This window comes from Acinonyx jubatus, chromosome B3 (genome assembly GCF_027475565.1).
Source record: "Acinonyx jubatus isolate Ajub_Pintada_27869175 chromosome B3, VMU_Ajub_asm_v1.0, whole genome shotgun sequence".
Classification (NCBI taxonomy): domain Eukaryota; kingdom Metazoa; phylum Chordata; class Mammalia; order Carnivora; family Felidae; genus Acinonyx; species Acinonyx jubatus.
Window position 1 is genome coordinate 115020663 of NC_069386.1, and position 14819 is coordinate 115035481.

The window sequence follows — 14819 nt, forward strand, 5'->3', positions numbered from 1 at the left end:
GGTTTTGGGAGTTAGGATGTGGACATCTTGGTGGGGGGAGGTATTCTGCCTACTACTTAGAAAAGGGAAGGAAAAATAATTTTGGAATTTTATCTGTTTTTCATAGCTACAGAGAGGATGTGCTGAAGGATTGGTTTTCCTTCTAGTGTTTGGGATGGTAGATATGTAGCGACCTAAATTAAATCTAAGATGTCCGTTTGCATTTGCTAATGTCCCTTTGAAGACAGGAAAGAGGAACCTTTCAGTGGCTGGCAGTGAGGATGGGGGGGGGGGAGGTGTCTTAGTTAAAGACCTTCCTTCCTTCCTTACTGGGTACTTATATTAGGCTCTTCTTAGGGCATTGAGGAGAAATGACCAAGCAGATGCATTCTAAATAAATGAAGGAAAACCTCCTTTACTAGAGCCTCCTACGGAGTGGCTTTCTTTCTTATGGGACTGTTCATCTCCAGTTATTTTAGATTTTAGAATATATAAAAATTGTGGTACTGAGCAGTGCAGTTAATCAACACTGTCTTCATGGCTGGCTGGAGAGTACAGTAGGAGACCATGACCTTGCATTCTTTTTTTTCAAGCAGTAGGAGAGCACTGGCAAAATGCACTCTTCTTAGCCTGAAGGCTAAAGGAATGTGCCAGTCTGCTTGTTGACTCTCCCGAGGCCTCTCTTTCCACCATTTTTCATGTTCTGGTGAGGAGTCATGACACATAATGGCAGACAAAAGGTGCACAGGTGATAATGTTGCCTGTAAAACCACCAAGCAACAGCACGACCCTGGACGTTAAAATGATTCAAGGCAGATGAGCCCCTCCAAGGAGCTAGTCAAGAGAACAGATGATAAAGCCTAACCGTTAGCAAGGGATTGGAGTGAGCTTTTCTTCCTAAAAGGAATGATTACTATCACTAAGTTCACTGCCTTCTGGGGAAGGAGAGGTCGGTAGTTGAAAGCAAGATCTCCTGTGGCCAGTGACAAGCTACAATTTTAGGACAGGGGATAGCGAACTACTTGCCCTTGGACCTAACCCATCCTCATGTCAGTTCTTGCAGAGCCCTTGGACTAAGGGTAGTTTTTACGTTTTCAAATGGTTGGGAAAAAATTTAAAAAGAAGCAATATTCCATGATGTGTGAAAATCACGTAAAATTCAGATTTCAGGGTTTGTACCACAAGACTTATGGAAACACATCCATGCTATTCATTTATCAGGTATCTGTGGCTACCACAGAGGAGTTGAGCGGTTGTGGCAAGAGATTGACCATATGCCTGACAAAGCCTAAAATATTTACTAACTGGCCTTTTATAGAGAAGTTTGCAGCCTCTGCTTTTGGGGATTTGGAAGAGACTGAAAAAACCTCTGCAAATGTCCTTGTTGGGACAATATTTCCATAGGAACCAAGACCCAGTGATTCCGCCCAGTAGAAACTCATTTCTAGGAACCCGTGGGGAGTCTGGCTGGAGAACGGGTATACACGATAACCCGGAAACCAGGTACATTCGTATGCTCTAAATAAGACACAAATCCTCCCATTCACTCCTGGAATAGTATCTCTCCTTTGCTGAGGGGGTCATAGAGTTTATTCCAGTACTTTATTGAAGAGATTCTGTTTGGTTGGTTGGTTGTTTTTTTTTTTTTAATGAAGAATGGCATATTGGGCTGCTGGAAGTGTTGGGCTGTGTGTTCTGAAATATCCCAGTAGGACAAGTGCCAGCTACCTACGTTTCAGATGCAATGTCCAAATGGCTCTCATTTTTCCAAGACCCACTTTGTCCAGGCATCGGGCCAGTGCCTTGGCACATGACGGCTCACACCGACAACACCTCTGCAAGATCACTGGGTGCCATTCCCACTGGGTGCCATTCCCCTATGAAGAAGGGGGCTCGTAGTGGGTATGCCTGTGCCTGAAGGCTGCTGTGAGCACGAGGCCACTTCTTCGTAGGCCAGGCTCTTTTCACAAGACCTGGAAGGAGCAGGCCAGCCACTGGGGGAGCTGCTTAGTTCTGGTCTTTTCCCTCTGATAGCAGGGCTAGCACGACCTCATAAGCAAACTGCTGTAATCACTGAGTTATAGTACTCAGTGATGGCGTTAACTTCCATCACTTCGGTTGTGTCGATGTCTTGACTGTTGCGAATATGCTGCAGCAGGCAGGGCGCAGACATCGTTTTGAGATACTGATTTCGTTTCCTTTGGCGGTATACCCAGACGTGGGATTGCTGGATCGTGCGGTAGTTCTGGTGTTTTCTGAACCTCCATACCGTTTTCCTCAGTGGCTGTACTAACGTACATTCTGACCAAGAGTGAATAAGGATTCCCTTTTCTTCTCATCCTCACCAACGCTTGTTATTTCTTGTTTTTTTCATGATGGCCATTCTAACAGCGTGAGGTGACCTATCATTGTGGCCTTGATTTGCATTCCCAAAAGCCAAGCTATGGACACAACCTAAATGTTTGTCAGTGGATGAATGGAGAAAGAATATTTGGTGTGTAGATACAATGGAATAGGATTCAGGCATAAAAAAAAGAAGAAAACCCTGTCATTTGTGATCACACGGCGGAACCTGCAGGACGTTGCACTGAGTGAAATAAGCCTGATGGAGAAAGACGAATACTGTATGGCTTCATTTATACATGGAATTTAAACAAAATAAAAATGAACGCATAGAACCAGAGAGTAGATGGTGGTGGGGGCTGGGGGTGGAGGAAACGGGGAGATGTTGGTCAAAGGGTACAAACCTTCTGTTATAAGATGAATGAGTCCTGAAGGAGCTAGTGCACAGCATGGCAACTATAGTTAATAACACTATATTTTACTTGAAATTTGCTAAAAAAAGTACCTCTTAAGTGTTTTCACCACACACACACACACACACACACACACACACACAGGTAACTATGTGAGGTGATGGGTGTGTTAATTAACTTTGTTGTGACAAGTATTTTATAACATATATGTATATCAAATCACGTGCGCTTTGTGCACTTTGTATAGGTACAATTTTATGTGCCACTTATACCTCAATAAATTTTGGGAAAAATCTTAATTTCCATTCTATAGTTGCTCGCTGCAGTCCATATCCCTCGTGTCATGTGTGCGGAAGTCCTGAGATACTATTCATCTAAACTTTGTAAGATGAGGAAACTGAGGCTGGTGTAGGGTCAACTAGCCTCTGGTGGCTGAGCCAGACCTTCTGACCTCAGGGTCTGGCGTCCTACACACTACTTCCCACAGCTTCTCTGTGAGGCCAGGCCTCCAGCCACTGAGCCATGGCATCTAAACCAGTCGTAGCAGAGGACTGTGCTACATACAGTTTAGGCATATGGAGCTTGGGTTCATCCTAATGGTGGTCACCGGCCGACCTCCAGAGACCAGTTTTGCATCCCGGGTATTTTTTGGCTTTACTCTCAAACTGTTGCTGTGTCGAGTACAGTCTCTTTCTCTTCCTCATTAACACATCCGTGGCTTGTGTTTCAGCCCCAAGCCAAACCAGACCAAACCCAAACTGGATTTCCATTCGTGTTCCTTTTGCCACGTGGCTCCAAATCAGGAAAGGTATAAGGCATGCATTCTGCTCACAAGAAGACTTAAAAATTGTGGGAAAACGCACTTTCAAGGAAGGTTTGTGTCCTTTGGGACGTAGGAATATACCATTAATCACAACTGTGCCTCACAGCTGCACAAGTTATTAAAAGAGCTCATTTTAAGCCAATTTTAAATAGCAGAGATCGTTCTTCAGCACATTCAATAAGCACTCTGTCCTGGTTTTGCCCCGATCCCCGCACACTCCTTCTCAGTCTTCAGCCCTGGAGTCGCCTCCTCTGCCCACCCTGTGACTCCTTGGCCCCCTTCTCTTCTCCATGCCATCTGGGAGCAACCTCGCGCTCTGTGTATGCTGACTTGGGGATTCCGCAAAAGCTCTCCCCTCTCCAACCTCCACATGCCTATATCCGGCTGCTTAAAGGATGTCTCTGTTTGAGTCCTCCTCACTGCAGACTCAACAGGTAGACTGTAACTCCTGTTGGCCTGCCTGAGACCGTGCTCCCGCTAGAATTCAGTGGCTGGTGTCACATCATTCATCCAGCGAGCGTCTGAGTACAAACCGAACATGATTCTCTTTGACAAAACTCTATGCCTCTATGCCACGTAAATATTTTTATTTTTGTATGTGTTACCTTTTGTGTTTGCCTCCCTACAATACTGTAAATGCGTGGCACCCGGTAGGCAATAAATAAATGTTTGGTGGGCAGACCTATTGATACGCATTCCTGAAACATATCCCATTACCTTTCCCGGATGAGATTTGCTACCACACGACTTCTCTTTGCACTGGGTAGACCGTGCAACTCCATTTTTGGTGCAAAGATTGGTAACGTCTCTCCGAGCTTTGCAAACTTATTTATCTTAGGAATTATTGAGCTTGGCTGCTGTCCACATCATGTAACAATTCTGTTGTCACATTTTCCTCCTTGCTTTCTTTCTTCCCTCACCCCCAACTTCTCATATTCCTATCTGTGAACAAGAACGCGAAGAAATGAAGACAAGAATACAAACCCATATTTCTCTCACCAATTAAAAATATCTTTCCATCTTGTTTTACTATTCAATGAGTTCCTTGTCCTCTTTCTATGTCAAAATTAAAACAGCTTCTTTCCTTCCTAGTGTCTTTAAATTTTTTTTCTTATTGCAGAAATGATTCATGTTTACTATAGACAAAGTTAGAAATTATAGACAAACACAAAGAAGGAAATAAAATGTATAACCTATCTTGCTCACAGAGCTATAGTTAACTTTTAAAATTACCTAGTTCCAGGGACACCTGGGTGGCTCAGTTGGTTGGGTGTCCAACTTTGGCTCAGGTCATGATCTCGCAGTTCGTGGGTTCGAGCTCCACATTGGGCTCTGTGCTGACACCTCAGAGCCTGGGGCCTGTGTCTCCCTCTCTCTGCCCCTCCCCCGCTCTCGCTCTCCCTCTCACTCTCTCTCAAAACTAAATAAACGTTAAAAAAAATTTTTTTTAAATACCTTGTTCCATCTTTTTTTATTTTCCTATGTACATATTTCAACAAAAATGTAGACTTGCACTTGCTGTTGGAAAACTTCTTTTTACTGACTGGGTTGAGAACGTGTTCCCATGATGGCAGATATTTCTCTAGATCAGGTGTCAACAAACTTTCTTTCTAAAGGGCCAGATAGTAAATATTTGAGGCCTTGTGGGACGTGCTGTTTCTTTTTAAACTACTTAACTCTGCTGTTGTATTGTGATATGTAAATGAATGAGTGTTGCTTTGTTCCAATAAAACTTTATTTTTAAATCAGGCGGTTGGCCAGGTTTGACTCATGGCTGGGCCATGGTTTGCTTATGCTTGCTCTAGAATACCATTTTTAATGGCTCAACAGTATTCTACTTTATCAGTATATCATGATTTACTTAACCAATCAGAATAATAGCTAATATTGCTGGAGGCTTTATACCGTGTTTCACATATTGAAAGGCTTGTTCTATTTCCTTTCTCACTTTTCCTGCCCATAGCTCTGTGAAATGTAGGTATTATTCTTTCTATTTAACAGATGAGGAAACTCAGATAAAAAACAGGTAGGTAATTTGCCTAAGGTTAGATGGCTGTTAAGTAGAAAAGGCAAAACTTAATTTGTTTTGAGATTTAGAAGCCATGCTTTTAAGTACTCCTTATATTTTTATACACATTGGTGATTATTTCCTTGGGATAAATCCCTAGAATTAGAATAAGAAGTGCATCTTAAGGCTTTTGATCTGCGTTTCCAGGTTGATATGTGTGGCCAGATCCTATTTCTTGGGGGTATATAACAGCACTGTGTGCCTAACATGCCTACCTGTATCAGGGACTTTTTAAAACCTTAGCAAGAATACTTCATTGTTTTATATCATATTAAAAATTATAAATACGGATGAACATTTCCCTTATGCATATTTCTCATTCATGTTTCTTATTAGGTGAATTTCTCATTCATGTCCTTTCCTCATTATTCTATTAGAGCAGTTGTCTTTTTCTATTGATTTATTGGAGCCTTTCATGTAAGGAATTCCTCTGGTGTTTTAGTTGATGTTACATGGCTTGTTATGAAAATGGTCCACTTACTTGAAAAAGCTATTGTCTTTACAATTAAAGAGAGTTAAGCAGAAAAAGTATTTGGCTTAACATAAAGCACTAGACTTCTGAAATTAAACAAACAAACAAAAACAACAAAAAACCCTGTAAGGTAAGACAGAACTTATTCCTGCTGAGGAACTTGTCCCTTTAGTTCACATCTTCTTAAGTCACTAGGATTTGAGTTCTTTAATTGGAACTACTGCTTTGCCGTGGTCATGACAACACATCTTAGCTGCCATGGACAGCATATACCTTTACAAAATATTTTTTAGGGAGTGGTTTTTGGATGGAATTTGTTATCCAGTGTATTCATGGAGAGTCTAGATGAATTAATGGGTGGTATAACAATAATTGTATAATAATAATAGTAATAAAAATAGTGAAATTAACTATAGATACTTAATATCATAGGAATAGTTAATAGTAGATAGCTACTATCTCCTGGTCACTTACTATATTCCAGCCACAATGCTAAATGCTTTCTATTATTTAATTTGATCTTCACTATAATGCTAAGTCATAGATATTGTTATTATCCCTGTTTTATACATGAAGAAACAGACCAAAAACCTAGGTGGCTTACCCCGGACTTTAGAGCTGCTAAGTAGGAGTAAGCTTGACTTTGACCCTGATGCTCTACCGTCAGAGACTTACAGGCTTATTACAGAAAGATGTTGGGGTATGTGCTTACTTGTGTGCACATGTGTAGCAGATATCTTGATTGTCAAAGGTGGAGACAGCACTGCTAGACTCTAATAACCCTAGGATCAATGGGCCATGAATCTGACCCAGGATTCAGAACCCATGCTCTTGTAAAGATCAGAGTTAGGATGCTTAATTAGATTCAAAGAGCCCAAAGGGTAGCTGCTCCAATACAGTCTATCTCAGGTTTCTCTTGAGGACCGTCGAATTGGAAGAGGACATCTGATGGGGAAAGGCAGAGTTGTAAGACTCCCTAGGCACTAGAAAAGAAGAACCATTTTTTTTTTCCTTCCTACTTTATTGAAGTATAATTGACAAAATTGTGTGTGTGTGTGTGTGTGTGTGTGTGTGTGTGTGTGTGTGTGACTTTTTCTTTATTCCTCCATCAGTTGACACTTAGATTGCTTTTGTGTGTTGGATATTGTAAATAGTGTTTCAGTGAACAAGGAAGTGCAGAGATACTGATGTATCTCTGGAAGTGAAAGGAAGTCTTTGAGATACTGATTTCATTTCCTTCAGAAATGAAAGGGTTCTCTTTTTCCCACATCCTCACTAACTCTTGTTATTTCTTTTGTTAATAGCCATTCTAACAGGTGTGAGGTGACATCTTATTCTGGTTTTGATTTGCATGATTAGTGATGTTGAGAATCTTTTCATGTACCTTTTGGCCATTTGAATGTCTTCTTTGGAAAAATGTTTATTTAGGTCCTTTGCCTATTTTTAGGTTGGATTGTCATTATTTTTGCTACTGAGTTGTATGAGTCCCTTATAAATTTTAGATATAACCCCTTATGAGATATAGTTTATGAATGAGTCCTCCTATTCTGTAGGTTGCCTTTTCATTTTGTTGATTGTTTCCCTTGCTGTGCAGAAGGTTTTTGGCTTGTTGTAGTCCCACTTGTTAATTTTTTATTTTGTTGATTGTGCTTTTGGTGTCACGTCAAAAAATCATTGTCCAGACCAACCTTAAAGAGCTTTTAGCCTATGTTTTCTTTTAGGAGTTTTACAGTTTCACATTTTACATTTAAGTATTTATTTATTTAATTTTAATTTACATTCAAGTTAGTTAGTGTATAGTGTAATAATGATTTCAGGAGTAGAATCCAGTGATTCATCCCCTACCTATAACACCCAGTACTCATCCCAACAAGTGCCCTCCTCAATGCTCATAGCCCATTTAGCCCATCCCTCCATCCCAAACCCCTCAGTTTTTTCTCTGTATTTGAGTCTTTTATGTTTTGTCCTCCCTCCCTGTTTTTATCTTAGTTTTGCTTCCCTTTCCTAATGTTCACCTGTTTTGTATCTTAAATTCCACATATGAGTGAAGACATATTTGTCTTTCTCTGACTGACTAACTTCACTTAGCATAGTACACTCTAGTTCCATCCACATTGTTGCAAATGGCAAGATTTCATTCTTTTAAAAAATTTTTTTTAATGTTTATTTTTGAGAGAGTGAGAGAGTGCGAGCAGGGGAGGGGCAGAGAGAGGGAGACACAGAATCTGAAGCAGGTTCCAGGCTCCAGGCTCCAGGCTCCAAGATGTCAGCACAGAGCCTGACGCGGGGCTTGAACCCACAAACTGCGAGATCATGACCTGAGCTGAAGTTGGACGCTTAACCGACTGAGCCATCCAGGTGCTCCAAGATTTAAATCTTTTTGATTGCCAAGTAATATTCCATTGTATATATATATACACCATGTCTTCTTTTTTTTTTAAATGTTTATTTATTTTTGAAAGAGACAGAGACAGAATGCGAGTGGGTTGGGGCAGAGAGAGAGGGAGACACAGAATCTGAAGCAGGCTCCAGGCTCCAAGCCATCAGCACAGAGCCCGTCGCGGGGCTCTCACAAGCTGCGAGATTGTGACCTGAGCTGAAGTCGGGTGCTCAACAGACTGAGCCACCCAGGCGCCCCTGTACCACATCTTTATCCGTTCATCAGTTGATGGACATTTGGGCTCTTTCCATACTTTGGCTGCTGTACATAGTGCTGCTATAAACATTGGGGTGCATGTGCCCCTTAGAAACAGCACACCTGTATTCTTTGGATAAATACCTCTATTTTTAATTTTTTGAGGAACCTCCGTACCGTTTTCCAGAGTGGCTGCACCAGCTTGCATTGCCACCAACAATGCAAAAGAGATCCTTTTTCTCCTCATCCTTGCCAACATCTGTTGTTTCCTGAGTTGTTAATTTAGCCATTCTGACAGGTGTGAAGTAGTATCTCATTATGGTTTTGATTTGTATTTCCCTGATGATGAGTGATGTTGAGCATTTTTTCATGTTAGCCATCTGGATGTCTTTTTTGGAAAAGTGTCTATTCATATCTTTTGTCCATTTCTTCACTGGATTATTTGTTTTTTGAGTGTTGAGTTTGATAAGTTCTTTATAGACTTTGGATACTAACCCTTTGTCTGATATGTCATTTGCAAATATCTTCTCCCATTCTATTGGTTGCCTTTTAGTTTTGCTGATTGTTTCCTTTACTGTGCAGAAACTTTTTGTCTTGATGAGGTCCCAACAGTTCATTTTTGCTTTTGTTTCCCTTGCCTCCGGAGACGTGTTGAATAAGAAGTTGCTGCGGCTGAGGTCAAAGAGGTTTTTGCCTGCTTCCTCCTCTAGGATTTTGATGGTTTCCTGTGTTACATTGAGGTCTTTCATCCATTTTGAGTTTATTTTTGTGTATGGTGTAAGAAAGTGGTCTAGGTTCATTCTTCTGCATGTCACTGTCCAGTTTTCCCAGCACCATTTGCTGAAGAGACTGTCTATTCCATTGGATATTCTTTCCTGCTTTGTCAAAGATTAGTTGGCGATACGTTTGTGGGTCCATTTCTGGGCTCTCTATTCTGTTTCATTTATCTAAGTGTCTGTTTTTGTGCCAGTACCTTATTGTCTTGATGATTACAGCTTTGTAATATATCTTGAAGTCTGGAATTGTGATGCCTCCAGCCTTGGTTTTCTTTTTCAAGATTGCTTTGGCTATTTGGGGTCTTTTCTGGTTCCATACACATTTTTGGGTTGTTCGTTCTAGCTCTTTGAAGAATGCTGGTGCTATTTTTGATAGGGATTGCTACATTTAGGTCTTTAATCCATTTCCAGTTAATTTCTGTGAGAGGTGTAAGATAGGGCTCCCATCTCATTCTTTGGATGTGGATTACAGTGTTTCTAACACCGTTTCTTGAAGAAACTATGCTTTCTCCACTGTGTGTTCTTGTGTTTCGTATCAAAGATTACTTGACCATATATCTGTGGATTTATTTCTGGGTTCTCTATTCTGCTCTATTGGTCTCTGTGTCTGTTTTTAGCCCAGTATCATACTGTTTTGATTACTATAGATTTGTGATATAGTTTGAAATCAGGAGTTGTGATACTGCCAGCTTTATTCTTTTTTCTTAAAATTACTTTGAATATTCTGAATCTTTTGTGATTCCATATGAATTTTGAGATATTTTTTCTATCTCTATGAAAAATGCCATTGGACTTTTGATAGGGATTGTGTTGACTTTGTACATTGCTTTGGGTAGTATGGATATTTTAATAATATTAATTCTTTCAATCCATAAACATGTGATATCTTTCCATTTATTTGTGTCTTTTTCAGTTTCTTTCATCAGTGTCTTATAGTATTCAGTGTATAGGTCTTTCACGTTCTTGGTTAAATGTATTCCTTCCTTCCTTCATTCTATTGTAAATGGAAGTTTTTTCTTTATCTCTCTTTCAAAAAGTTCATTTTTAGTGTATAGAAATGCAACTGATTTTTGTATGTTGATTTTGTATTCTGCAACTTTAACGAATTCATTTATGCTAAGTTTTTTTTGGTTGAGTCTAGAGGTTTGTTTGTTTTATACACACACACACACACACACATTAGGATTATGTCATTTGCAAACAGAGGCAATTTTACTTCTATCTTTAAAAAAATTTTTTTAAATGTTTTATTATCCATATTTGAGAGAGAGGAAGACAGAGCATGAGCAGGGGAGGGGCAGAGAGAGCGAGCGAGCGAGAGAGAGAGAGAGAGTCAGAATTCGAAGCAGGCTCCAAGCTGTCAGCACAGAATCTGACACAGGGCTTGAACCCACGAACCATGAGGTCATGACCTGAGCCAAAGTCAGACACTTGACTGATTGAGCCACCCAGATGCCCCTTACTTCCACCTTTCTAATATGTCTGTCTTTCTCCTTTCCTTTTCTCTTTTCTTTCTTTTCTTTTCTTTTCTTTTCTTTTCTTTTCTTTTCTTTTCTTTTCTTTTCTTTTCTTTTCTTTTCTTTTCTTTCTCTTTTTTCCTTTGCCTAATTATTTAGGCTAGTGCCACCAGTATTATGTTGAATAGAAGTGGTGGAGAGTGGGCATTGTCTTGTTTCTGATTCTAGAAGGAACGCTTTCAGCTTTTCACTGTTGAATATGTCAGCTGTGGTCTTGTTATATATGACTTTTCTTAGGTTGAGGTACATTCCTTTTATACCTAATTTGTTGTGAGTTTTTACAATGAATGGATGTCAAGTGTTTTATTTTTTGTCAAGTGTTTTATTCTGCAGCTATAGAAATGATCATATGATTTTGTCCTTCATTTCATTAGTGTGTTGTATCATATGTATTGATTTGCATACACTGAACTTCCTTGCATCCCAGGGATAAGTCGCACTTTATCATGGTATGTGATACTTTTAATGTGCTGCTGGATTTGGTTTGCTAGTGTTTTGTTAAGGATTTTTGCATCTATATTCAAAAGGGTTATTGGCTTGCAGGTTTTCTTTTCTTGCAGTAGCTTTGTGTACCTTTGATATCAGGATAATTCTGGCCTCTGAAATGAGTTTGGGAGTGTCCCTTCTTCCTCAATTTTTTTAAAGAGTTTGAGAAGGATTGGTGTTAATTCTTTAAATGTTTGTTTGAATCCACCAGTGAAACCAGTGGTCCTGTGATTTTCTTTGTCGTGAGCTTAAAAAAAAAAGTTTATTTATTTATTTTGAGGTGGGGAGGGGCAGAGAGAGAGGGAGAGAGAGAATCCCAAGCAGCTCCATGCTCATCATGGAGCCCAACATGGGGCCCAGACCCATGACCATGAGACCAGGACTTGAGCCAAAATCAGGGGTTGGACACCAAACTGACTGAGCTACCCAGGCACTCCTGTTGTGAGATTTTTGATTAATGATTTAATCTCATGACTCATTTTTGGTCTCTTCAGATTTTCTACTTCTTTATGATTCAGTCTTGGTATGTTGTATGTGTATATGAATTTATCCATTACTTCTAGGTTATCCAACTTGTTGGTGTATAATTATTCATAGTAGTCTTTTATGATCTTTTTATTTCTGTGGTATCAGTTATTATTTCCCTTCTTTCATTTCTGATATTATTTGCTTGAGTTCTTTCTTCTTAGTCTTGCTAAAGCTTTGTCAATTTTATTTTTTCAACAAATCAGCTTCTAATTTTGTTTACCTTTTCTATTATTTTTCTAGTCTCTGTTTCATTTACCTCCACTCTAATCTTTATTCCTTCCTTGTGCTCATTTTGGGATTAGTTCTTCTTTTTTTTATTTCCTTGAGGTGTAAAATTAGATTGTTTAAAATCTTTCTTGTTTCTTTTAATGTAGGTTTATTGCTATAAACTTTCCTCTTAAAACTGCTTTTGCTGCAAGCTATAGGTTTTGATATGTTGTTTCCATTTTTGTGTGCTTCAAGATATTTTTGGATTTCCTTTTATTTCCTTAATGATCCATTGGCCATTCAGAAGTGCGTTAACTTTTACATTTATGAATTTTCCAGCTTTCCTCCTGTTACTGATTTCTAGTTTCATACCATTGTCGTTGGAATAGATAATTGATTTCATTTTAATCTTACTAAATTTTTTAAAGCCTTGGTTGTATACTAGTATATGATCTGTCCTAGAGAAAGTTCTGTGCGCAGTTGAGAAGAATGCATATTCTGCTGCTCTTGGATGGAATGTTCTTTATATCTATTAGGTCTGTTTTGTATAAAGTGAACTTTAAGGTCAGTGTTTCCTTATTGAGTTCTGTCTGGGTGGTCCATTTATTGTTGAAAGTGGAGTATGAAGTCCCTTGCTATTTTCATATTGTTGTCTATTACTTCTTTCAGATCTGTTAGTATTTGCTTAATATATTCATGTGTTCATTGTTGGGTGCATATATATTACAACTGTTATATTTTCTTGATGAATTAACCCCTTTATCATTATATAATAACTTTCTTTTGTTATGGTTTTTGACTTGAAGTCTATTTTGTCTGGTGTAAGTACAGTTACCCCTGCTCCCTTTTGTTTTCCATTTGCATGGAATATTTATTCCCATCCCTTCACTTTCAACGATATATGTTCTTAAAGTTGAAATGAGTCTCTGGTAGGCAGGATATAATTGAGCTTTTGTTGTTGTTGTTGTTGTTAATCCATTCAGCTACTCTATGACTTTTGATTAGAGAATTTAATTCATTTACACTCAATGTAACTATTGATAGATAAGGACTTACTGTTACCATCTTGTAATCGTGTTTTGGCTATTTTGTAGTTCCTTTGTTTCATTCTTCCTCTCTTGCTATCTTCTTTTGTGATTTGATTTTCTATAGTGTATGCTTAAGTTTATTTCTCTTTCTTTTTTGTGTATGTAGTATAGTTTTTTGACTTGAGGTTATTATGAGACTTATGTAAAATATAACAGTCTATTTTAGGATGATAACTTTCATACAAAAACCTTACCTTTTACTTCCCCCTTTTATGTTTTTTTTTAATTTTAATGTTTATTTATTTTTGAGAGAGAGAGAGAAAGAGAGAGAGAGTGAGAGCATGAGCAGGAGAGGAACAGAGAGAGAGGGAGACACAGAATCCGGAGCAGACTCCAGGCTCTGAACTGTCAGCACAGAGCCTGGTGTGGGGCTCAAACTCATGAATGATGAGATCATGACCTGAGCTGAAGTCAGACTCTTAACTGACTGAGCCACCCAGGTGCCCCTCCCCCTTTTATGTTTTTGATAGCACAACTTACATCTTTTTATATCATGTATCCATTAAAAAATTATTGTACCTATAGTTGTTTGTTTTTTTTTTAAGATTTTTTATTTTCTTAAGTAATCTCTATGCCCAACGTGGGGCTCGAACTTACAACCCTGAGATCAAGAGTTGTGTGCTCTACTGACTGAGCCAGCCAGGTACCCTGTACCTATAGTTATTTTAAGTCATTTTTTTCTTAAAAGTTTTTTTTCCTTTATACCAGAGTTAGGTGATTTAAACACTACCTTTACAGTATTAGGGTTTTCTGAATTTGATTATATACCTACTTTTACCAGTGAATTATATACTTTCAGATTTTTTATGCTATTAATATCCTTTCACTTCTACTTGAGGACTCTCTTTAGTGTTTCTTGTAAGGTATGTTTAGTGGTGATAAACTCCTCAGCTTTTGTTTGTCTGGGAAGTTCTCTATTAACCTTCATTTTCAAAGGGCATCTTTGATGGGTAAAGTATTCTGGGTTGGCAGTTTTTTCTGCCTGCAAGATTTCTGCCAAGAAATCAGCTGATAGCTTTATAAGCATTCTCTTGTTTATAACACATTTCTTTCTCTTGCTGCTTTCAAAATTCTTTCTTTGTCTATGATTTTTGATAGTTTTATTGTAACTTGTTTTAGTGAAGTCATCGCTGGGTCAAGTCTTATTGAGGACCCATGAGATGAGCTTCATGTACCTGGATGTCTTGATCTCTCCCAAGATTTGGGAAGTGTTCAGCTATTAGCAGAGAAACTACTTCTTTTGGCCACCCAAATTACTCCCAAGTGCCTACCAATTTACATGTAAAACTCCCTTTTTTGTCATTTAAGCATTCAACCAACTGACGCCAAACTAATTTTAGTCTTGTATCACATGATTCCATAATACGTACCCAGTTCTCTGGGCAAACAGACCCAATCCAAACACAGCTTGAGCTTTCTCTCTCCTTTGTTTAACCTGTTTTACGTTCTTGAAATGTCTTCAGTTTCTCGGCCTCAACCGTAAG

At 38.9% G+C, this 14819-nt stretch overlaps 1 protein-coding gene across 7 annotated transcripts in view; it reads left to right on the forward strand.

Annotated features, from left to right (window-relative positions):
- The window catches only part of RGS6 (regulator of G protein signaling 6), a 560843-nt gene that overhangs the window by 40645 nt on the left and 505379 nt on the right, over positions 1-14819 (forward strand). The window lies entirely within an intron of this gene.